The 26,979-nt window shown below is 35.6% G+C and overlaps 2 long non-coding RNA genes across 7 annotated transcripts in view; one reads left to right on the top strand and one right to left on the bottom strand.

Annotated features, from left to right (window-relative positions):
* Window positions 1-26,979, top strand: part of LOC144302473 (uncharacterized) — a 48,870-nt gene that overhangs the window by 15,991 nt on the left and 5,900 nt on the right. For 2 of the 4 annotated variants that reach the window (XR_013369375.1, XR_013369380.1), the window contains exons 3-4: window positions 12,600-12,654; window positions 24,538-24,696. This is a non-coding gene — a long non-coding RNA (uncharacterized LOC144302473). The remainder of the gene's footprint in view (window positions 1-12,599; window positions 12,655-24,537; window positions 24,697-26,979) is intronic. The other 2 variants (XR_013369382.1, XR_013369384.1) reach the window with 1 other exon arrangement.
* LOC144302482 (uncharacterized) overlaps window positions 2,627-26,979 on the bottom strand; it is a 72,538-nt gene continuing 48,185 nt past the window's right edge. Inside the window, exons 4-5 of one of the 3 annotated variants that reach the window (XR_013369391.1) lie at window positions 3,485-3,681; window positions 2,627-2,752 (exon numbers count right to left, since the gene is read on the bottom strand). This is a non-coding gene — a long non-coding RNA (uncharacterized LOC144302482). Of the gene's footprint in view, window positions 2,753-3,484; window positions 3,682-20,972; window positions 21,165-26,979 lie in introns of those variants that run through there. The other 2 variants (XR_013369388.1, XR_013369390.1) reach the window with 2 other exon arrangements.

Genomic DNA, 26,979 nt, shown 5'->3' with positions numbered 1-26,979 from the left:
GTCCTACAGCTTAACATCATTACCCTGGCCTACAAGGCCCTCTGGAATGTAGCCCGCCCATGCTCTGATGTTGCCTCTGCTCACTCAGCTGTTGTTATGTTAGCCTTCTTGTTATCCTGCCAATAAACCAAGCTTGCTCTGGCCTCAGGCACGTTCTTCTAAGTTTTTGCTCGGCTTCCAAGCTCACCTCATGAGAGCCTTGAACATCCTATCAAAAATATTACCTTAGCACCACCCTTTACATACAATATTCCCTTTCCATGCTTCATTCTTCTTCACAGCGCTTTTCACCATCTCACATTGATTGTATTGTGTATCTGTTTGTAGAGGTGTATTGCATGTCTCCACCATTCTAGAAACTCAGCTCTCATTGACTTGTAGTCTCTATAATCATCCTGCTAATCAGAATTCCATGGAATACAATTGGGCAAATTCTTTGCTAATCTGTATCTTTATATTTTATTTCCTCCTGACTTTTCCATTAAAAAATGAAACATGCTACATCGGTGTGTCACTAAAATATGCTAGAAATTCCAGTACCTATCAGAATTTTGGTTTGTCAAACTAGAAGCCCATGGATCAAATTTGACCAACAGAGAGTTTTAACAAAATTATATCTGAGTGGCTTTCAGAGGAACTTCATTCTCCAGTTCACTCCTGTACCTACTGAACTATTATCTTTATCTACATTAGGTGATTACATATAATACATATTATATATATGGTCATACCCACATGTATTTCTGTGTGTCATATAGATATTAATATCTATCTAAAATATCTATCCTAAGCCCACCTATCTGTAAGAAGTGAAGGTATTATCATACCTGGTGACCTCACACATTTGTTTTTTTTGCCTGGCTACCAAAGGCATTTGAGTTTATTTATAAACCCTGATCTATATGATAAACACACACACACACACACACACACACACAATTTGCCTGACTCGACTGAATTGCATTTGTTGAATTCAATTGAACATTATGCATAAGTGGAGTAGGTGGCTGGCTGTGCAGTGCCTTGTGAAGACCTCATGTACCTCTCTTGCACCCGAGACTTGTTTTCCCTTTTGATTCAGTGATGATGAAATGTCAACGTGAAAAAGCTAGAACAAGCCACAGAGGTTTTAAACAGTCAGTGCAGCAGCCTATGATGCTACACTGGTACCAAGTACATGTTTCCCTGCAGGATTGCTCCCTTCTATCTCTAGCAACTTCTGATGGCTCTGAGGGTATAGGAAGAGTAGAAAGCCCATTATTAAACTAGGCACACCCATCGAGGAAAAACTGAAAGATACCACTGCTTAGGGAGGTTCAAAAAAATGAAGAGAAAATGGGAGAGAAGCTGAAAGAAACATAGCCTTTGATTTCTCCTAAACCGGAAACTGCCTATTCTTTACTTATTCAGTGCCCTGTTTGTCTACATCCTGATTTACTATTACCTAGTGGTAGCCCACTCACCTTGTTTGGTGTTGAATCTTATCTTCACAGAAAGAATATGAGCCTCTCTAAGATGAAGCAAGGAAGTTTGTTATTAAAATCATTTTTGCTGTTGATGCCCTGTGTTTCTTCTCAGTTGACCAGCAGCCATGCCAATTTCTAATGACCAAGTAATTCCTGTTTGTTTGAATTTCTGTTCTCCCTGCCCCCCAACACTCCCCACGCCCCAAGACAGAGTCTTCCCAAGACACAGCAAACAACAAATACAGTTTGTTCCCAGGGAATTTGTAACATCCTGGCTCTTAGTTTTGTGCCGGGAATTAACCCCACATCACACCCTGCTCCTCTTCACTGGTACAAGCTCCTTGTGGTTTGTCTTGCCTGTTTCTTTATTATATCTCTCACTTGGCTCCTGGTAAAGGGGCCCCAGCTCCTTACTTGACCTTCTTCCATCACAAATGTCTGCATCCTGATGATCCCATGGTTTTCTGTCCCAGACATTGGACAGACACAGATTCACCCTTATCCTGTATTTTATTTAAGTTTATTGTAACCCCTGGATGGTTTATTTTTTTTTATTTTTTATTTTTTTAAATTTTTTTTTAAATTTTTATTTATTTATGATAGTCACAGAGAGAGAGAGAGGCGCAGAGACACAGGCAGAGGGAGAAGCAGGCTCCATGCACCGGGAGCCCGATGTGGGATTCGATCCCGGGTCTCCAGGATCGCGCCCTGGGCCAAAGGCAGGCGCCAAACCGCTGCGCCACCCAGGGATCCCTGGATGGTTTAAAGTGATAAATGCTATGTGTGATTTTCAAGGAACGTAGATGATTATCAGTGGAAAACCGTACCTAAACTATTTGTTGATATATCTTTTTGTTTGTGAGAATTTAAAGGAAAACACTTTTCTGATGTATTTTTTTCCCTATCTGAAAAGAAAACCCTCAAGGGAAAAAACAGACACAGAAAATATCTAATCCTCACTCAAGGCTTGAATTTATATAATAACAAAGTGTAGAGCCCTGTGACTTTCTATTGTTCTGTGCTATGAAGAGGCATCAATCTTGCTTTAGACACTATTGTCCAGCTGAAACATCCTAACAGACCTAGGCTGAAAATAGGAGCCTCTTTACTACATAATCATGCCCTTAAAAAAAAAAAATGTTCTGTATATGAATACTCACCAGATTTTTTCCAGCAACAATGTAGCAGGCCAGAAGGTTGACAAGATTCATATAATAAGCCATGTAAATGCAGCTGATGGAAGCTTTATGATTGCTTTAAAGCACAATCCATCATAATCACATCTTCTGAAAGCAAATGAATGACATGATACCTTAAATTATAGGTTTCCTATGGAATGAAGAGTAATCTTTTATTTCCTTTTATTCTTTATGTCTCCCCACACTCTATTGATAATTCTGGCAGGAGGAATATGCATACAAGTTTTGTTCCTCTTTTAAATGACTTTAATTTAAAATCAATTTGAAAAGTGCCTTATATTAGGAAGCCCTATGGAATGCTGTTGAAAACACACATCTGCTGGGTAATTTTTTCATGTAATTATGTAAGTTAAATCTTCATAAACAAAGTAAAGGAAATTATAATCCCCAGTTCTAGGTTTTGCAAAATAGCCCAAAGCACATTTTTCCCTAATGAGTGAGTCAGAATTAAATTGAACAAATACCACCAACCAAAATTCAATTATTTCCTCCTTGTTCATAAAGAGCTGTAAGCAATGGCTCTTTAGTTAAAACCCATCACTGCGTGCAATGCTCCTCTGACCTAGAAGTACTATTTTAATTTTCAAGGCATGAGTTACTAAAAAGGACACAATTGTTTCCCTACCAATATCCTTCCTCTTTTTCTCCTAACAAGCCATTCTCTTTCTAACCCTGTCCCTCTTCATCACTTAGCCCATCTGTTCTCAAAGCTACTGCCTCTCAGGCCAATGGAATGAGAAAGGATGTGGACTGGTTAGCTTCTGTTGTGTAATAAACCACCGTAAGCTTGGTAGCTTTAAACAGTTACCATTTGCTTACTTCATAATTCAGCGAGTTGGCAATTTGTGTTGGTCTTAGCTGGTGATTCTTCTGGTTCAGCTAGGTTCAATTATGTGGTCGTGGAGAACTGCCTCATTGCTGGGCATCATTGGTCTAGAACGGTCTCAGCTGTGAAGATTCATGTCTGCTCCATGTGTCTCATCCAGCAGATAAGCTCAAGTTGTTCACATTGAACACTGGACAGTTTTGCAAGAGAGAAAGCAATGGCATAAAAAAGCCCTTTGTAGTCTAAGCTCAGGAAGGTAGGGTCTTGAAAAGATATTTATACACCTATGTTTACAGCAGCATTATTCACAATAGCCAAAAAGTGGAAGCAACTAGAATCCATCAATGGATGATGAATAGATAAACAAAATGTTGTACATACAAACAATGGAATATTATTTAGCCTTAAAAAGGAAAGATTACCTGTAGCTTTGTAATAATTTTTGAAATCAGAGTTTTAGACCTCTATCTCTGTTCCTCTTTTTCTTTTTCCTTTTTAAAAGATATTTATTAATTCATTTGAGAAAGAGAGTAGGGGGGAGGGACCTGGGGAGAGGGAGAGAGAGAAACTCAAGCAGATTCCCTGCTAAGTGCAGAGCCTGACTCAGGACTTGGTCACACGACCGTAAGATCATGACTTGAGATGAAACCAAAAGTCAGATGCTTAACCAGCTGAGCCACTCAGACATCCCTCTTTTCAATCTTTTTCAAGATTGGGATGATTTTGCTATTTGGAATCCTTTGAGATTCTATATGAATTTTAGGATACATTTTACTATTTCCATACAACAACAAAAAAATGTTACTGGAATTTTGATAGGGACTGCATTAAACCTATAAAAAACACATGCATTTTTTAAGGCCAAACAATCTTGATTCTAAAACTTGATAAGTTATTGCAAGACAGGAAAATTATAATTTTATTTTGTTTGTGAGCATAGATGTAAATATTAAAATTTATAAAATTAAAATATTAAATAATAAAAGAATATTAACTATTAAAATTCAGTGATATAAAAAAATCAAGATTAGTAGAATTTATGTCTAAATATAAGGAAATAATATTAGAATATAAAAAAATTTCTTCACATTAATAAGCAATAAGACAGGAAACCAATAGAAAATTAAGCAAAGGCTATAAACAGGCAGTTTCAAAAAAGGGAATTTCCAGAAAGGTAGGAAGCATACAAAGAGACACTCATACATAAATAATGAAATAAATAATAAACAAAAATGATATATCCACCAATATGACAGAAAACTAGATAAAGTTGGATAATGACAAAGTTAGTAGAGATATGGCTGCATAGGAACCCCTGCACGGCTTACAGATGTGTGGACTGGAGGCCATTCTGTCAAAGAAACTGGTGGAATTCATTCAAATTAAGTATACCTATATATGGTGACCCAGCATATCCCCTCCTGGGTATATAGCTCAAAGAAATTCTCATATGGGCTTATATGAGGCCACATGTGAAAATGTATACACATGTATACATGGTAGCATTGTTTGCTGCAATGTGAAGTAGAAACCAATCTATCTGTGTCCACCTAATGTGGTATAATTAGAAAAACTTGATGATATGCTCATGTAGCAACATGAATACATTAAAACATAGTGCATTTTAGAAAAAAAATGAAATTTAAGGCATAATACAACTGCATGAATTATACTTTCAATATACACAAAGCATCATTACATATTTTGTAAAAACACTAAAATCCTTAAAAAATGCAGTGGTCAAACACATTAGAATATCCATGAGAAGGAGGAATGGGAGTAGGGAATGGGGAAAACAGGAATCCAGAACAAACAAACCAATAAATCAGACCATTGATAATTGTGTACTGAGAACTGTGCCTTATATTTAACACAACTTCTTGCAACTACGAATAAGAGCAACAGCAAAGTCACAAATGGAAGCAAGATAGAGGACCTTACACCCATGTTTTAAATATTAGTAAAGAGAATAATAACCAAAGAGGAGAATCCAGAGATTTTTTTCACATTAACACAGACTTATAAACTCTTGAATGTAAAAGGGAACAATTCACTAAAAAAGCAAAATGAAAAATATTAGACAAGGAAAAGATATAATTGGTGGAAAAAAATGTTCCATGAAGTTTGGTAATGCTGAGATCTATTTTAAAGATGAACAATTAGCTTTAGGAGATTTATCATGAGACTTCATGGAAGCAAATGGACATGAGGGAGCCTATGCCAGTTGGTCTTGTTCTGAGTGGTGGAGGAAGTGTGTCAGCATTGACTAACGAGTTGGCACTGAAGGATGAGTGGTTGAGGGAGAGGAAGTAGAATAGCAGGAGGTTGTTTTTCTCAGGCCTTGATTTGCTATCTCTCTTTAATTCTCAGAGTTTCCCCCATCCCCATAAATATTTTCTTTCTACCCTGATGCTCAAGACAAAAACACCTGAGGATCAACTTCCATTTCTCTCTTCCCTTCATTCCCATATTCAACGTCTTAATGAGTCCTATTAGATTGCCTCCAAAATATACCCCAAGTCCATGCATGTTTTTCCATCTCTACTAAAATTTTTACCAAACTGTGTCATCCCTTGGATTGGTCATCTCAATAGTCCCTTGTTTTCCCTGCTTACCCTCTGATCCTCTAATCTATTCCTAATCCTTAGACAAAGCAATCTTTTGAAATGAAAATAAAATTACACCATTCCTCTATTATGATCCTCTAAAAAATTTCCATTATTCTTACAATACAATAAATTTCTAATATGGTCTCAAGGCCCTTGCCTAGTATTTCAACTAAATATTTTACTATTCCCACTACCATTTCCCATCTTCCAGCCACACTGGCTTTCTGTCTGTTTTCAGACACTCTAGCCTCATTTATACTACAACATTTTTGCACATCTTGTCCTTCTGATTGGAGTACCCTTCTTGTGATCTTTGTTTTACTTATTCCTTCCTATCTTCAGTTGCCAATTTCAACTTCAAAGAGGTCTTCTATGCACACACTTTCTAAAGGCACTCCTCCCAAAAAATTTGTTTCATATCACCTTATTTCATCTTACAAATGTGCTTGTTTGTTTTATGTTCCCCACACTAAACTGTAAGCCCTGCAATAGCTGGGTTCTTTTCTTCTCTCACTACTCTATCCCTGGGGCCTAGAAGAGGGCTTTGCACAGAGTAGACACCTAGAAACATTTATTGTTGCTGAATGAACAATGTAAGGATTACAAACTTTGCCAATTTTCAAGGGCCTAGTTGAATTTGAATACATTTAGCAAAAAGAAACAAGCTGGATGCTGGGAAAAGACTACGGTGGGCCTATTTTTTGGGAGATACATGTGAGAAGCCTTTACAGTGATAAAGACAATACAAAAGTTTTGGTTTTCTATTGATGTAAGAGAGATGGTGTCAGAAATAAAAGAGAATAAGTCAATAAAAAAACAAACTCTGATACTGGTAAAAATTATCATCATCATCATCATCATCGTATCTAAGCTTTACTTAATAGGCTATATACAGTTGGATATACATAGTCTATTGAATTTCCTTTCATCTATAGTATTTTGTAGTTCTTTGCTTATGTTCTTAAGGGATCATCTTTATGTCTATAACACTAAGGATCAGTCAAATCTTGCCCAAAATCTTATTTCTAGAGCCTCAAAAGATTTATATTTAACATTGTATTGAGTGAAGTGCACCAGTAATTCCCATTGAAAATAAAAGCTCACCTTTGTAACATTTCCCTTTCTTCTTCACTCTTACAACTTCAACTAACCATATTTTTGCTTCACATTCTTTTACCCTTAATCTCCTGGCAGCAGATACGGTTTGTTCATGCTTGTTCATTTCATATAGTTTTTTTTTTTTTTCCTTTAGAATTTTCTTCTTCTCTGGTTTCTATTCTTACATTTTTCTTAGTTTCTTGTCTTGTGAAATTGCAACAAACATAATCACTGCCTTCATGATGAGAACATTATTTGTTAACAGATGGCAGGTTTTCAAAATCTGAATCATTTAAACTTGGAGACGCTGAAAAAGGTAGTCAAATTGGGCTCTGCCTAAGACTGAAAAAGAAAGGTCATTTTTTTTTTTTCAAGATAAATTAAACTCTTATAAACAAAGTTACTGACTGCTAGGAGCGTTAAGGAGAGCATGTAGAAAGGCATGGGAATTCATTTGTCTCTCCCAATTAGTTAATGGATTTTGAACATTAGTCATTAGGTTTCTCTATTTTAATTAATTTAAGTAATTTGTATAATGAAATTTCTGTACATAAAATATTCCTAATAAGCATTTTATCATCTATCCCAGAAGGATTTCACGTAAATTAGTTTACGTAATTCAGCTCTGCTTCAGGAAGAAGGTCGTGGGAGTTGGAAGCCATGAAGCACTGAACTGAGAGGGCAAAGTAAAGAAGCACCACAAGGGGGATCTAGCAGAAGTCTCTCCCATGGTTGCAATTCACCAGGCAAAGGACTGGACACTGAAGAAGGAGGTTTATGAAACACTTAGTTTATAATAAATCTATTTTTGTCACTGTAGGAGTTTTGAAACTTTATCTAGTAATTATCCTCTAGTAACTTCTAAATATCTTCTAGTAACTTCTAGAGGATATGTAGGTATGTTTTTTAAACTAACTAAGATGCTTGATATCAGACACCATTTTTTCACTATCTCCTTAATCTTTATTATTAGAGGAGTTATCACACTGCCTATAGAGACATGCCCTGAATGAAAGTTGTGGGAACCTCTAGCAATGGAACTAGAATGGAGATTGTCTTCACTTTTTCTGTATTTTTTTGTGTTTAATTTTTAATTTTGAGTTAATTTAGACTTACAGTAGGGTATGGAGAGTTCCTGAATGTTCGTCATTCAGCTTCCTGTAATGTTAATATCTCATGTGACTATATCACAATTATCAAAACTAAGATAACATTACTATAATACTAGCAATTAGATGAACTGCAGACTTTATTTAGATTTCACTTTTTTTTTTTTTAAAAGATTTTATTTATTTATTCATGAGAGACACAGAGAGAGAGGCAGAGACATAGGCAGAGAGAGAAGCAGGCTCCTCACAGGGAGCCTGATGCGGGACTCAAACCCCGGATCGGGATCATGCCCTGAGCCAAAGGCAGATGCTCAACTGCTAAGCCACCCAGGCATCCCCTGTTCCAGGATCTAATCCAGGATCCCAGATTGTATTTAGTTGTCACGTCACCATAATCACCCCCAAACTGGATGGTTTTTCAGTTTGTCTTCAGTGACCTTGACCTTGAGAAGTATAGGTCACTTATTTTATAGACTGTCCTTCAATTTAAATTTGTCTAATGTTTCTCATGATTAGACACAAGTTATGTATAATTGGGAAGAATGTCACTGTTTTGATGTTTCCTTCTCAGTACATCTTATCAAAGAGCACTGATATTAATATCTCTTATTATTGGAAATTTTAACCTTGATCCCTTTGTCAAGTGCAGTTTGCCAAGTTTCTCAACTACTAAGTTACCATATTGTCCTTTGAAATTAATAAATATTTTTTCTTGACAATTTCTTTGAGATTATGCAACTCAACTACCCACTAATCTTAGCTTTCATTGGTGGATCTTGCTTGCAAAAGTTATTACTGTGATGTTCTAATGATGATTTTCTATTTCCTTCAGTCTTTCTACACTTATTAACTGGAATTATTTCTCTATAAGGAAGAGTTATCCTTTTTCCCTCATGTATGAATGTATGTATGTATGCTTTTATTTAGAATGAGATGTATGCATTTATATCATATAAACTCAAAGACTTATTATTTGCGTTCATATCTATTATTATTATTATTATTATTATTATTATTATTATCTGCTCAAACTATGCCAGTCTGGCTGCTGTACCCTTTGATATGTTTTCTTTCTTTCTTGTTTTTTTTTTTTTTTCTTTCTTCTTTAGTGCAACCAGAACAACATGTTGTAGGTTCATCTTGTATTTTTTATGCCCTGGCCCTGGAATCCACCTCTCCTCCAAGGAGCCCTGATTCCTTTTATTAGATAATGGTATATAGCAACCAATATTTGACCAGTAGGGGTACTTATTGCTAAGTAGAGGTATCACTACTTCTAGCCTCTCTTAGTAAACAGAACTATATATATATATATATATATATATATATATATATATATATATATATCCATGCACATAGATTCATCTATGTTTATAATTATAAGTAGTTCATACTGGCATCTCCTACTGTAATTCAACATCATTCTAGTCTTCCTTCTTTCATTATTTGTAGCTTCTTTCTCTAATGAATATATTATTCTTATTTTCTAAAATATATTTATTTATTTGATCAACCCTAGTAAACATATAAAGTAATTTCAAAAAAAATTCTTTTATTTATTTGAGAGAGAGAGGGCACATAGGGAGGAGGGGCAAAGGGAAAGGAGGGAGAGAGTCTTGAGCAGATTCCCCAAGCGGCTCCATTTCACTCCTGAGATAATGACCCGAGCCAGAATTGAGTCAGACTTAACTGACTGAGCCACTCATGCACGCTAGTAGTTTCAAATTAGTTAGAAATGCAAATTCTCAGGCACTACAGTAGACCTACATCAGAGACTCTGGAGGTAGATCTTACATTCTGCATTTTTAACAAATCCTCCAAAATATTCTGATGTATGCTGAAGTCTAAGAAACTTTGGTCTACTCACTAATTCAATCTTTTTAGATTACTTTGGGCTAGTGAGGATTTGGGGCCAGTTTAGAATTACAGTCAATTTCTGGTGACTATGGTTCATTACCATCCAGACAAGTATTGCTATAAACTTGCACATCTTTTTGAAAAACAGCAATTCAAGGTCTTTGAAACTGGAAGCAGTATCACAGAATCTCTCAATGGTAGCTGTTAGTATAGATCTGTACTTCTTAGTTTCTAGAAGGTATTCCCTGATATAGGAATTTTTTATTGAAAGATGGCAAACACAGGTAGGCAGGCCAGGAACACCTATAAGGACAAAGATTTATAGTGTTAACTCATCCAAAACTAAGCATTCTTCAGGAGTAATGGAGATACTGTTACAAATGGATCAAAAACTAAATTGGACATTGTTACTTGGCAGTTACATGGTTACATTGGTAAAAGATGACTTGATATTCAAGGCCAAATTCAACTTAAACTTTTTAAACGATGTATTCCTAATTATCTCCATTCCATCCAGTACTGATCATGCATTCCTTTATGTAACATTGTGCATCAGAATTCACCTCCGATTATAAACACAACTGTAAGCTCCTTAATATCTGACAACTCCAAGTATGGTCCACAGAGCAGTAGCAGCAGCTGCAAACTTGTCAGAAATGCAGAATCTCACACTCTAGCCTATAACTGAGTTAAAATTTGAATTTTAATCAGATTCCTTAGATAATTAAAATGCCATTAGAATATGAAAAGCACTGCTTAAAGAAAAAAAGGAAAGTGACTTACTTTAATATCCTCACTTTAGAGTTTTCAAAGAGTAGGCCCCTTCAGAGCAATTTTTGAATGATGTGGAATGAATTGACCAATATCATTTAAATTTCTATAAGTGATTGAATCTATTTAAAATGAATGGCAAGTTCTAAGATAGGGACTAGGCAGTCAAACTAAGAGTATTAATGGGGCAACACAAACATCTTCAAATGCCATTTTATTAAAACTCTGTGAAGGACACTGGGTGTTACACTATATGCTGGCAAATTGAATTTAAACAAAAAATTTTAAAAAACAAAAACAATAACAACTGTGAAGGGCAAATAACACAACCGCAACATATGGATCATGAACTTTCAAACTCTGCTTTACAATTGGCCCTATCATAGTGGGTAGGTTATTGATAACATTTTATGATTGATCTATGTACTACAGAATAGTTATCAGCCCGAAGAGATCTGCAAACGTCCAACGTGTTCTTTTAATCATAATAATTTTTTAAATAATAATTATAGGGACACCTGGGTGGCTCAGGGGCAACGTGTTCTTTTAATCATAATAATTTTTTAAATAATAATTATAGGGACACCTGGGTGGCTCAGGGGTTGAGCGGCTGTTTTTGACTCAGGGCATGATCCCGGAATCCAGGATCGAGTCCCATATCTGGCTCCTTACATGGAGCCTGCTTTTCCCTCTGTCTAGGTCTGACTCTCTCTCTCTCTCACTCTCTTTATGTGTCTCTCATGGACAAATAAATAAAATCTTTAAAAAAAATAAAAATAAAACAAAATTAATTATAATCATAATGTTTACAGAAATGTATTGGATACTCACTATGACAGGCATTATTGCATTAATTTTTACAGTCATATTATGAAGTCATACTACTGTCCTTATTTTACAGGTAGAAAAAAGATTTATAGAAGTTCACTTAAGGAAGAGCCACTAGCTAGACTCAACTTTGATTTCACAGACTCAGTTCTTAACTACTCCAACATGTAAATGTTGGCTGAGAAAACATGACGTCTTTGTAACCATACCTGAGTTCAGTTGAAGGAGCACGAACTCTGACACACAACAAGCCTCCTTCCCAGTCCTAACTTAGGCACCAGCAGTGTGGGTGTGGACAAATTATTTAACCTGTCTTAAATTTTTCAACAAGGGCTAATAACACATACCTGCTTGGGAGTTTTTGTAGAGATTAATCACTTGTAATAGAGGCTGAATTGGGAAAAACTATTTTTGTTATTTCTTATTATTAATATCATAGTAAACAGCTGTACCTTCAAGTCAAAGTTAAAGGCCATGGAGTGAAAAGATATGATATGAGAGTACTAATGTGATGAGAAATCCAGCCAAATGAGAGAACTTTCAGGGGGAGCTCTTGATAATTGCTCATTTTTATCTGCAGTAACATAAGAAAGCAAAAGCGATGCAATAAGCAGACTCAGCTGCTTTTTATAACCCGAAAACATTCCAGCAAGCAACATGCTCCTTCAGCTCAATCCCTTCTCACCTTAACCCTCAATCATAATGATCCACAGTGCCATTTTACAGAAGGATGTAGTTCATAAAAAGTAATATAAGCCATATTTACAGTGAATTGGTACTTACCAAAAATAAACAACTGTTTGATTAATTAACATATTTCTCTTTTTGTTCTGTAGCATACATTTGGAAATGCCAGGACTATTCCCATTGAGTTAGATAAAGGACTATAAGGTGGGTGACTTTTTTGAGTTTTGACTTATTTAATGTATTATACATTAAAAACTTCTGAAGTCAAAGGATGCAATATATAGGACTCAGCAAGTGTCCAAAATTGTTTGTCGGTTTGTTTAGCTGCCCTTTAGACATGCTGTTCACATTTATAATGCATTAAAAGGACAAAAAATAGAAAGTAGACTACATGGTAAAATTAATTGCCAGCCGAGCTAGCAAGCTCAGTTGAATACTGGTATTTTGTTCTAGGATATGTAAGCATATAAAAAGCAGAATGGGAAATGGAGGCAGAAAAATAGGAAAAGTCAGTGGTGCCAAAAAACTATACTGCAAAGAAAAACAAAACAAATTTACTGTGATCTTTTTCTTTTGTCACTGAAAAATATAGGGTCATTTTTAATGGGATTGTGTGAACCAGACTAATACCATCTTGATCAAATCCTCCCCGATGACTACCTTGTGACTTGAAACCTTCCCCTGTCCCCATGTTTCTTTGTTTGACCACACCCTTAAGTATCCCCTTGGGGCCTAATAGCATCCTTGATCTGCCCTCAAGCTATCATTGATTCCCCCTGGTGGTACCAGTACCTCCGCTCTAGGACTATAAAGACAGGTATTAGGGAAGTAGGGTTGTGGACATTTACTCCTCTAGAAGCTGCCCAAGACACCCTTCTGTCCATAAGTCCTCTTAAACTATTTCTTGTCAAGCTGGACTTGCCAGCCTTTCTCTTCTGTCTCCTACGATTCCATGGCCTTAGGAGATCCTTTGCCTAGACCCTTCCTTCATGAACAATGGTCAACTCGAGCCAGACTGGCTGAGTTCAGTGCCTGATCCCTTCACTTTCTAGCTGTGTGACCTGTGGGGTCTGGGGGAGACTGTCCTTTTCTATAAAATAAGGTTTCATGATATCTACTGCAATAGGACTTAGCTGTTTAAATGACATTTCTTCAAAAAGCCTTTCTGATTCCCTTGATGAATATAGCCCTTGAGCTTTACTCTACCCTGCTTTAGCTTTTCCTTCATTACCTGACCCTTAGCTAATACCTGATACTACATTAAATAAGCAATATTTGTTTCATTATTCTCTGTCTCAAATGCAAGCCAAATGTGGGGAGAGATATTTTTCCTCCCTATTATATGCTTAGTACCTAACAAATGACCTGGTACATAATAACCACACAATAAATGTTCATAATTAATTGATATTAAAGTCAAATTTGTAAAAATGTTGGCTTATATTTTACAATCACAAAATATTTGTTCATTCATTTAAAACTTTTACCTTAAACATTTCATTATTTTGAATTGATGAAGAATAAAAAAATAAATAAAAGCTATTAACTTTTAGATAATTGAATTTTTTTCCAGACTGATTTTCCTTTTTTTACCTGTATGGTATTTTCATTTTAGCAGTAAACATATCTAAGGGGCATAAATGGAACTGGGTCAAACAAAATACCAAAGACAGCCATCCCCAAGTGTTAGTTGAGGTTCATTTGGTTACAAGCAATAACAAAAAACCTATGATGGTTTATCTAAGAATAAAGATAAAAGAGTGTAGGCTGTTCATTGGAGGAGACTGGAATATCTCCCAGAATCCTAATAATAGCTACCACTTGTAGGTGTCCATTATGTTCCAGACACCATTCTAAGTTCTTTATGTAATTACCTTATTGCATTCTTCCATAGTCTGTGTAAGGTATTTACAGCTATAACATGCCTTTTATAGATCAATAAACTGTTATATAAGCCTCCCAAGGTCACACATCAGTAAGTGACAGATCTGGGATTCAAACCTAGACAGCCTGACTCTTGGCCCTGTGCTCTTATCCACTCTGCCATGCTGCATCCCAGATGCTCATAAATAGTGCATGTCCAGGCTTCAGGAAGGTCATGTACTTAAGTAGCTCCAGGGATCTCATGTTATTTCTAGGGCCCTGACATGGAGATGACTCATTGTAGTGACTGTCAGTTTCAAATTCTTAGGAAAAAGAAATAATTGGCTTAGATATCTGCCCTGCATTAATAAACAGAGGCCATTGGCTTAGGGACATGAAATATAGACATGGCGCTTCAGGGTTAATTCTTGTGGTATGAAGCCTTTCTGAGATAAAAGATAATTATTGTAAGCTCCAAGAATTATTTAATATATAATGTTTGAAATAGGGATGTAGTTATGGATTTAGACAAATAGGAACATTAATAAGCACAGGAGAAAAATAAATTCTGGTTAACATGTGTGACAACCTTAACTGCTATATATTACAACTTCCATTTTGTAGGTGAGAAAACTGAGAGCAAGTAGGTTAATTCATACCCATAGCTAAAGAGCTAATAAATAACAAAGCCAGGCTTTTATACACATTTATTTTTTGCAGGCTTGCAGGGTTCTTGTCTCATGGAGTCGAAGAATGGATCTCAGAGACACAAAAAGGTGAAGTGAAAGTTTATTAAGTGAAAGTGAGAACAGAAAGGAAAGGAAAAAGCTCTCTAGAGTGGGAAGGATCCCGAAGTCTGTTATTGTAAATTGACTAGGGAACTTAAATTTTCTTGACATCTCTCCCACTGATAGCATTATGTTTACTTTTTCTTTGATTTTCAGTGGTCCAGCCATAGCTGTTATAGAGATATCTGGCCTCTGGCATTTAACACAAATGAGGTAGTCTCATTAGTCTCATTTTATTCCCTTATCTCTGGTTTTGTATACTTCATCATTTTTCCACATCTGGGATTTCTATGAGCCTGAACACACAGCCCCCTGCATGAGCCTAGTCAAGTAGCCCCCTACATATCTCTCCCTACCTAGCCCCACCTATCCCTTATTCATATTGATTCCAAAGTCCATGCTTTCTCTACTACACTATAATCCATCCTTTTTGGTTGGCTAAAAATTGACTTGCGAGAAATGGAAAAGGGGCATTAAATATGGAGCATTTATAAGAAAATTTTAATAATCTTCCTTTGTGGCCCAGAATGACAATACACAATTTTAAGAGCTTTCCTTTTTCCTTTCATTTGCCTAAAAATTCAAAATGCTCTTCAAATAAAAAATTAAATAATTTTCAAGCTCTACATTAATTTAAGTCCATTTAATAACTCTATAACCAGTTAATAAAGAAGTAAGAACTGACTCAAGATAGTATGAAAGAAGGAAGATACTATAAAAAAAAAGTATTGAAACAAATGACTAGTAGGAAAAGCTCAAGAAACCATATAACACTATAACACATACTATTCATAAATTGTATTTCAATTTGAGATATTGGAATGATAAGCCATCACTGCTGACCTTGGCTGTATCAAAATCTTGTTGATTCCTAATTTGAAATAGGAGCATAATCTGTTAAGAGATTTGTTCTAATGAGAGATGGGGGGAGGGGAGTAATTCTCTACCTTCCACTCCCTCCAAGTATTAAAACAATTAGTTAAAGACAGACATTAGAAAAAGATAAGGATCAAACTCCCAGCTGTATTGCCAGTGAAACTGAGTTACACATAATAAATTCAACCTGGGGTGGAAAATGGCCTCTCTACTCCTATTATTTTACTTGAAATTATTCATCCAGTCCTGGGAAGTTGCTGGACATGAACACCCTCAACCTTCCTCCAAAAAGCCTGCAAAGAAAGTTTATACATGGGGTTTACAAGAAAAAAAAACAGAAGATCCCTGTACCACCTGCTGACAATGACATTTCCCATTACCCACTGATAAAATTATCAAGAGCTCCTTCCATCAGGAGACAACTCATTAAAGAGGAGCCCAATTGGTTGGAATATTTATCATCACTGATTCTAGATGAAGAGAAGTTACTAACTTATGTCCCATTGAGATAATTCAGTAATATTTTTAGCCAGTCATCTATCCATCTATCCATGTACATATCTATGTAGCTACAGATACATCTCTATATCTAGAAATCCAAGTATCTAGAAATCTCTATCTATCATCTCTTTGTCATAAGAAACTCTCCAGTCCTAAAAATAGTGCATGGATGATTTTGTGTACCACACTCATTTTTCAGATGTACAGCCATTATGTCCAAATATTAAACATACTAACGAGAAAGATGTGTGTGGAGGGAAATAAGTAAAGATTTTGTGCCTTGATTTCATGGACTTCAAGCCCCCATTTGCTGAATATAAAATCTAGCTGTAGTCATTCAGAGCAAGTATAAATTATTCCAGGTACTATGCCTTTCAAATGTTTAGTAATTTATAAATTCCATTTAGAAGTGAAAATCATCCACCCTGGGAAGAAGGAAGTGCAAGACAAAGTAATTAGTATGAAATTGACCTCCTAGGGCCCCTAACTCATTTCAAATGGATATTTTAAAAATCACACTAAATAATAAGCACAATGCTTCACAAATTTAAAAATACATGAAGCCCTAATAAGATGGGAAAGATGCTCTCTACTCTGAGTTACTGAACATCTATATGCTGAACAGACAAGATGCTGTAAGCATTTGAAGCTCCATTTCAAAGACCAAAACTTAGAGTTTCCTAAACTCATAAGCAATGCATCATAATCTTCCTTAAGCTGGGCATCAAAGTATAGATGAAGGGCAAAAGGTGCTTAAAGAGAACTGATTAGACTTTCTATTACTGTTATTGTTGCTTAAGATACACTAAATTCTCTCTCTGGCAATTCTTTCTCTCTTTCTGTCTCCCTCCCAGTCAGAAAATTGCTTTGTTGAATCTTTAACATTCAAGACTTTTTCTGGATGCCCAAAATTTTTCATAAGATTGAAGGGGAAATTTCTTGTTTTTCTTGCTCCTCAGCAAACCAAATAGCCGAAAAATTATACTCATTTACTATTTCATTCTAAATTTCTATAAACCACCCCTCTATGTAACTATATTCCAAGCTCTTTCTGAGTGTGTAGCCAGGAATTTACCACCCCATAGCACCACAATATGGCAGAGAAAACTAGTGTTTTTTTGCAGACCTGGGTAAGTTCTGGAGATCTGCTATGCAACATTATGCCATAAGTTAACAATACTGCATTATACACTTAAAAATACGTGGAGGATAGATCTCATGTTAAATGTTCTTACTAAGTAAAATAGAAGAAGGAGGAGGAGGAAAAGGAGGGGAGGATGAAAAGAAGGGGGAGGAGGCGAGGGAAAGGAGAAGGAGAAGAAATGCTATTTATAAATTCTTTAAGAATGGTGCTTCTTAGCTGAGGATGGTATCAGATTTCTCTGAGAAATTGTTTAAAGTACACATGATATATGCCCAAGCATAATACCTGGACTTTTGTTTATAAACTGAGGTCTGAGGTCAAGGAAAAGCTATGCTTAATTTGGAAAAATCTACCCACTGAGATCACTATGTTTACCTCTGGCTGGAAACCACTCTTCTTCAAAGCATGAAATTCACCCGTGAAATAAAACCAGACCATTAGTCAGAAGCGTATAGAACTATATTCTTTGTAGCTGTCTTTCCTCCCCATATTACCTAACCACAAATTATGCCATTGGCTTTGTCTGGGTCAACTCTTTCCTGTCCCTTCCTTATGTGCTTAATTTCCAGTCTGCTTTCCTCTGTTCTTCAGTTAGAGATACTTTCAGCATCATTACCAAAATGCATGTTGATCTTTCCTGCTGAGCATTCTAAGAAGGATGCATTTTTTGAAACAGAACTTTCATTGAGTATTTTCAAAGCCTGGGATTGGCTTGCTTCTAACTGCCTCCATCTGCTGCTGTTCCCTAGATAGAAGGACCTGTGTCACTTCATAGTGAGATCCATATGTCCACAGGGCATTTTCTTCTTCCACCCCATTCCTTGAGATTGTAGAGTGGAATCCATGATTCCTTCCTTAAATGTTTGCTAAAGTAGTGCCATTTGATGTGGAACCCTTCTTCATTATGCTAGACTCTCTCAGTGTAGCATGGGTTACAAAGTCTCAGAACAAGTGTGGTCTCAGGACTAGCAGTATCAATATTACCTGGGAACTTATTAGGAATGGGAAGTTCTTGGACCCTAGTCCAGACCACAGAACCAAAAACTTGAGATATCCAGCAATTTTCAACTTATCAAAGCCTGATTCTGAGACATGTGAAGTTGGAGTACCACTGTCTTAGAATGTAGTCATTCTTAACCAGGAGTACAAATCAGAAATTTGCCTTTCCTGTCTTCATCCATTAAGTGTCATTTGCCAATGTAAAAATAAAAACATTTCCAACTATTTTTTTTTATGATTTTATTTATTTATTCATGAGAGACATAGAGGCAGAGACACAGGCAGAGGGAGAAGGAGGCTCTATGCAGGGCTCTATGAACCCGACATGGGACTCAATCCCAGGTCTCCAGGATCAGGGCCGAAGACCCGGGCTGCCTGATTTCCAACTATTTTTAAAGTTATTTAGTGGAGCAGCATCACTCAAATTCAGAACCATTTTCCATGAATCTAAGGGACTCAGACAGTCCCTAAAATCCCCGTCCTATTATCCTAAAGGGCACAAGACAACCTATTGGAACTGCTATTTAAATACTCTAATAGCACATGAATAAGATATAGGCAAGTGATAAACACTTGCCAACATGCTTTCTGTTCTAACAATAAGAGCTTCCTCAAAGGAATTCACTTTATGTATAAATCTTTATTACATAGTAATAAAAATATGTAGGCCAAACAAGAATGTTATAAACTGAAAAAGTTATTAAACATAGAAATTAGAAGGAAATAAACCACATATTCTAAAAATAACCTATTTGGGGGGGCACATTTGGGGGGCTCAGTTGGTTAAGTGTCTGCCTTTGCCTAAGGTCATGATCTCAGGGTCTGGGGATTAAGTCCCATGTTGGGCTCTTTGCTCAGCCAGGAGTCTGTTTCTCCCTCTCCCTCTCCCTCTGTGTGCTCTCTCTCTCTCTCTCTCTCTCTCTCAAATAAATACAATTTAAAAAATAAAATAAATAAAAAATAAAAATGACCTATATTTAAAACACCTTTTAGAAAGTAATGAAAAATTTAAGTATTACTTGTAATAGCATATGTATTATATAGATCATGCTTTCAAAGTTTTGCCTGAGTGGCTATCACAGCTCTGCCTCAAGCAATTCTTCAATTTCTATGTTGTAATTTCAATGTGAAACTCCTGGAAGAAAATATAATTAAGTGACTGATGCAGGCTTCTGAGTTGGCTATGTCACAGACAGCAAGTCAAAATGAGTGATTGTTTCTTTACCCCAAAGGGAAGACAACAGCACGCTGGGATCATTTTCATTCCATGAGAGACAGACCATGTCCATCCTCCTGGTATCATCTTGAAATGCCAGGAAAAGAACTGATATGAGAATAACAGTAGTCTTACTTCTGCTTCTCAAACTTTGGGCAAGTCATTGAACATCAAGCAGTTGCTATGAAACTGTTTCTCAGTTTTAAATTATCACCCCCTACCCACCCACAAGAGATTTTTCAAAAAAACTTTCCAGTCTCCACCTCCCACCACCTTAATCAGACTCTTTAGAGCTAATGTCTGGGCAAGTACATTTCCCTAAAAATTCTGAGGGGTTTCTGATTTGTACAACTGGTTCATAATGACTATATTCTAAGACAATGATACTCAAACTTCACGTTTTAATCACCTGGAGGTTTTGATAGGTTGAAAACTGCTGGACATCTCAAGTTTCTGATTCTGTGGTCTGGACTACGGTCCAAGAATTTTCATTCCCAATAAGTTCCCAGGTAATAGTGATACTGCTTTTCCTGGAACCACACTTCCAAAGCATTGTTCTGAGATCTTGTAACTCAAAGTGTGGTAACCTGGCAACTTGTTAGAAAATCTTATCTAGGAGATTGTTAAAATGCAGAATCAGGGGATCCCTGGGTGGCTCAGCAGTTTAGCGCCTGCCTTTGGCCCAGGTTGTGATCCTGGAGTCCCTGGATCGAGTCCCATGTCGGGCTCCCTGCCTGGAGCCTGCTTCTCCCTCTGCCTGTGTCTCTGCCTCTCTCTCTCTGTGTCTCTCATGAATAAATAAATAAAATCTTTTAAAAAAATGCAGAATCATAGGCTGTACTCCAGACCAACTAAATTGTAACCTACTTTTCTTTTTAACAAAATCCCCAATTGATTCATATGCATAATAAAATTTGAGAAGAACTGGTCTAAGTTTTCTTGAAATTTCTATGATTTGAATTTTCATAATGAGCTGTTGGCCTGCTCATATCAATGACATATATTTTATCAATATACTACAAAAGCAATAATTAGCTTTATTTTTTAAAGCACTTAAAATTAACTTCTATTAAAATATTAGTAAATATTTCCTTTTTTTTTTTTAACTTTTATTTAACCACCACCATTTCCTGATCTGATATTTGAACATAATTTAGTTTTATCTTGAGGTTCTTAGAAGTGGTTTCTTTCACAACTTGGCTCTTGGCACACTCAAGGTTCTGCTTAAATGACTCATTCATTCACGTAGTTCCCGCTGTGTCTTACAGTGCATTCGTGCATTCATATTTTATGTTGGCTCTTTTATCCTTTCTCCGTCTACTTCCTGCTGGGGTGTTTAGGGAGATTAGTTCATAAAATTAGTATATATAAGATATTACCAAGAAGTCCTCCTACAGCAAATATTTTACAACATTGAGTCAACAAAGAATTATCTCTCATCTGCCTTCCACCGCCTACCTTAAGAACTTAATTTTTTTTAATTTCCCTAAAAACAGGTGTGTATAGTGCTATGTAAAACTTCATATTTCCTGTTTTATTTAACTAGCTATCATTTTCAGTGAAGCTCCTAGAATACTTGTAATTTTGGCATTGGGTATCAGTGGAATTAGACTATCACAAATATATATGTATAATAGTTTAGTAAATTTATAACCAAAGTTCCTGTTCTTTCTGCAGTATCACTTTCATGCCTCATTTTCAAGCATTGTATCTCCTGTAGAGCTGGACCAGGATAAGTGAGGAATTCGCATAGCCTGGAGCACAAGTGCCTCCTTAGAAGCTATGTCCTGGATTCCTCAGTTACCTCACCTCTTATCCTGCCCCAATCTTCTGTAATAGTTATCTGTCACTGTGTAACAAATTATCCCAAATCTTAATGGTTTAAAACAACCGACATTTCTTATTACACAGTTGTGGGGGCCAGCACTCACTCGAGGAAAGGGGATTGCAGAAGAATGTGACTATCAGGCATCAGGGATCATTAGGGTCATCTCAGAAGTCTTCTCACCAACTCCCTCTTACACTCTTCAGAAAGCTATCCCTAGTTCTTTTCTGTCTACTTCACTTCCTCCTTCTCCCCCTCTGCCCCCTTTCTCTTCTTTTTCTAATCCAACATATATCATCATGCCTGGCAAAAAGGAACACTGTACCTATTGGTAAATGGATGGACTTGGAGTTTCATTATTTTACTATTTATTTGAAAGCTTTTTATTCTTTTTTTGTCTTTTTTTTTTTCCTCATCATAAGTGTACTCTTTAATCCCCATCCCTTATTTTCCCCATTCCCCTACCCATCTCTCCTCTGGTAACCATCAGTTTATTCTCTGTAGTTAAGGGTCTGTTTCTTGTTTTTTTTCTCTCTCTCTCTTTTTCTCTCTCTCTTTTTCTTTTGCTCATTTGTTTTGTTTCTTAAATTCTACATTTGATTGAAATTGTATGGTATTTTCCTTTCTCTGACTTATTTCATTTAGCATAGTATTCTCTAGCTCCATCAACATTATTACAAATGGAAATATATCATTCTTTTTTATGGCTGAATAGTATTCCATTATATAAATAATATTCATATATATATATATATATATACATTACTTCTTCTTTATTCATTCATCTATCAATAGACACTTGGGCTGCTCCCATAGTTTGGCCATTATAATAATGCTTCTATGAACATAGAGGTGCATGTATCCCTTTGAATTAGTGTCTTTGTTTGGATTATTGTATTTACTTTAAAAGATTTTTAAGTTATTTCATATATTCTAAAAAGCAGGAAATCTCCTGCAATCTGGGAGCTAATCTGGTATTACCAAATAGGCCTTGGTGTCACCATGACATCACCTGGGACTCAGAGCTAGCCCTCAGTGTTCTTTCATTAAATGCAAACATTTCACAGGACATCATCATTTAAGACCATTCAGTGACTAATGAAGTCAAACAAAAAAAGACCACTGTCCAAATGACAAAAATGACCACTCATATCCTTATTCTGACTGATTATGAGTAGACTGTGACTTCATTACCAGCTATAGCATTACTCTTTCTTTGTCTTCTCATTTTCTAAATGAGAGTTATTAAGATAACCAATGATAGAACTATCCTTAGTCCCTGAGAGCATCCAACCCACAGCAAAGCCTTACTACCTCGAAACCTCCTCAAAATCACTTAACCCAAGCCCAACTCTTGCAATAAGCCCTTTCTAACATACTCTAATGGAGACACTGTCCATGTGTCCCTTTCACTCTCATGATGACAATTCATAAAATTAACTTTCTTTAACTACAGCTGCCCTATAGCCAAAGACAGCTGGTCTTTGGCTATAGGGCATTGGTCTTTTCAGTCACTCATCTTAAAAGTGATATAAATTAACCATTATGTACTATTTAGGAAGTATTTGTTTGTGATTATATAATGGTCTTTGTTTCTTTTATTATTTTTTTCAAAACTTGATTTATGAAAATAAAATAAAGATAGTAGTGTTCTATTTCACTTGCTGCAGGCACATGAGATTTCTGATGACGGGTCATCTGGTTCTGAACAGCCATTAAGCCAATACTATAACCAGAGTGAAAAACACTAGCCTCATTCTCTTTTGATTCTTACCTGTTCAATTACTCCTATTTCCAAGTGCACATGGGTAACACTGAACACAGTACTGATTGCCAACAAGAATTGAAATATATTTCCCTAGGAAATCACCACAGTATTGTTCTACCACTGTAATTTTGGCCTATTTTCTCCAAAAGCACTCTACCTATGTGATAGCCCCTGACTAAGCAGGAAATAGTTACATTGGAGTCTAATATTCCCAATCTTTAAGTCAATCCATGATAGAAAGTTTAGCATTTATAGAGGTATGTTACCTCCTTTGTAGTTCCGGGATATTTTTAAATGTAAAACTTGCATAAAAAAACTAAATGCTATTAAACTGAATTCCATACCTATAATTAAATTTTTCTGAGCTTTAGATTAGTCATATGTAAAGAAATAAAAGTTGGCATAACAAAGTACTTACATGGCTGCAAGGCAGCCAGCTTTTATTAATGGTGGGTTGAATATAAATTGAGCTCACTATCTTTAGGCGTATAGATAATTAAAGAAAGTATAACAGTGCCATTGTTTGATGACACCTCTGATTTAGTCATTTTAATTTCATTAAATTGTGTTCGACATTTTTTAAAAGATATTGTCGAGCAATCAATCAGAAAATCATACATGATTCTTGCTACTTGTCTTGGTAATAAAAGTGAATTGGATCTATGACTCAATCATTTTATAGGTGGTCTGTCATTATAAATGTATTTTTTATTAAATTTATTATAAATGTTAAATTTCTTAGATTGTAATGGGAATGAACCTACACTTTGTAACTATTGGATTTTCTTTTTCTTTTTGTATGAGAAGTAAATAGTTAAGAAGTAATAGAAATTCTACAAAACCAAGTAAAGCAGAAGAAAAAAAATATGCCTTAGGTATACAACAACAAACACTATTTTTGTACCAAAACAATAGTGATGTTCTGTAAAGAAGTCTAATTTTTTTTAGATAGGGGAGTGGGAGTTGCTTGCTTTTTGTTTTGTTTTCTGTTTCTGCTTTTTAAAATCCAGACATAACCTTCCTTAGGTCATAGTATTAAAAGATTAAATCACCATGTAAAATATCAACCAAAAAAGAGTGATCAAAAGTGTTGGCCATATGTTTCAGGGTACATGATAGCTGGCAGAGGAAAAGGGACATTAAATTTGTCACTAAATTTTGAGAAGAATGCTTTCTAAGTGTTCCAATCAAAAGTAAACGTGTTTCCAGGATTTGAAAATAGAAGAGGATGAAAAGATCTCTAAAGCATAAATCTAATAAATGTTGGTAAGTGATGCCAATGAAGAAAAAAGAGTGAATATGATATCTTAAAAATCATCAGTAGGGTGGCTCTAGCAGGACCAAATTTAATAAAAGTTAAAAAAAAGTAAATGGAGAAAAAGGCACATAATTTAGGATGAATATAAGAAAGGCACAGATGTCTCAGAATAGTTTCTAGAAATAGAAATCCTAGAATAACCTGAGGCTTGTGAAAAAAGGTAAAGGCAAGAAAATGGTATTTTTCCCTTATGTTTGGAGATGTAAGAAAAGGAAGAGTTACAGCCATTGCTTAGCACAGATGATGTAACATGATGGATGACAAAATGAGAAGCTTCTCAAATTTTGTTTTTATCAATCTTCTCTATTCATGCTTAAATCGATGATCTTCAGACAAAAAAGTTTAGAATGAACTTTGGAACAAGAAAAAGGGTGCTGAACATTAGTAGCAGGAGCTCTTAGTATTTCTATAGCTGGAGGTAAATCCTAAATAGTCTTTGGAAATGTATTTTATCACTTCATGTGGTGCCTTATATTTAAAATATTTTCCCTAATAATTTAATGCTGGTAGTTTTATTACCAAAAATCTCTCTGTTTTACAGCCACATTCCAGTGCTAGTTACACATATTTTTTGTCTCTATTGTAATTAGGTAATTTATCAATTTAAGGATATTGCCTGTCTATGACATTAGTTGTTTTGGGTTTTTTTCACACCTGAGAAACCATTTGCTATTCAACCTTTTATTATAACTGGTAATTACCTACTCAATCCACTTTAGGCTTCATATAGATCAGTTTTATGAGACAGTATAATCTACCCATACCTTCTCTTAAATAAATACAGTCTAAGTAGAACATCATATTTGGGTTTTAATATATAAAGATACTTTAGTAGACTGAATCAAATTTACTTTTGTTATAGTTTTGGTTCCTGCATATAAACTGAAAATGGGATATATGCATCAAAATATGTTTCATCCTTTGCATTCCATGCAACAGAGATAAATGGTGATCCAAAGGCTCTGACACAGTATCTTGTTTGAAAAAGTCTTCATTAGCAGTGAAGAGAGCAAGGGAATGAAAATAGGGATTCAAGAAGCAGAGAATGCTTGATTATCTACAGTGATGAGAAAATGGGTGAAAAAGATGGGTAGCTTGAAATGAGGGATGGGGAACGATCATAACTAGGGTCTTGAGACAAATGAGGAATGTTTGCAGTCTGCTGTTGAGCAAGAGTAAGGCAGATGCCTGCTACCAGGAGATAATGCCAGAAAAGGGAGGAAAAGTCAACTAAGGATGTGAGGAAGGAGCCCAGAAAAAGAGCCTCGTGTAGTGGCTCAACTAAGGAGAACTTATGATAGAACCACAGGCAAAGAATACATGGCTTCAAATCCAGCTCAGACTATTTTCTAAAAGAAGGAAAAATATGATCTTTGCTGACACAAACATGAAATGTGGGTGTATAATTTTCTGTATATGAGGGTGAGGGAATTCCAGGATGGTCATTATTAAAGCCACTTTGTGTTACTAGACATTGTCCTCCTCACTGTGGCCTTCTTGAGGTGAGGGGATGTTAGTCTTCATCACTGCATAACAAAGTGTCCCTCATAGAATGAGTATTGAATATGTATGGGATTGAATCTTAAGTCTAGTTTAGCAAGAATAGAAAATTTTGGAAATACAAAAATGCCTAAAGAAGAAAAAGAAACTCACACTTTAACATTTCTATGTAGTAGGTAAGTTTAATTTTCAGTGCAATTCTTTTTTTAGCTTTTTTTTTTTCTATGCACTTGTATAATTTTACGTTTTTTGATAGCTCGGGGAATTGCAAAAAACAGTAAATACATTCATTTTCACTAAATATATTGTGACCATTTATTAGCCATTTAGTCTTTCTCTAAACCATGAATTTAACATCATGGCTGCATATTAGTTCATAAATTCATAATAATAATAATTATTATTATAATTATAATAATGTTATAAGTGGCAGTTGTGGTCATAGAAGGAACAATAGTAGCAATAAAAGCAGTAGTTGTCAACAAATCCAAATATATTACATACTTATTGTATGTAGAGCAAATCCCAAAAGTACTCTATATGTATCATTTTAATGTTCTAAAGGCACTATAGTATGGATATTATATGTCATCCACTTTATAAATGGAGGGAACAGACTTTTAGAGGCCAACTAATTTGTACGCTTAGGTGTGTTAAATATACCAATGTTCAACCCTAGCCGAGACCGATTGAATTAGAATGTGTGGAGTCATTTCCAGGATCTATATATT

Source organism: Canis aureus, chromosome 2, assembly GCF_053574225.1.
Source record: "Canis aureus isolate CA01 chromosome 2, VMU_Caureus_v.1.0, whole genome shotgun sequence".
In the NCBI taxonomy this organism is placed as follows: Eukaryota; Metazoa; Chordata; class Mammalia; order Carnivora; family Canidae; genus Canis; species Canis aureus.
This window is presented reverse-complemented; position numbering and strand designations above follow the sequence as displayed.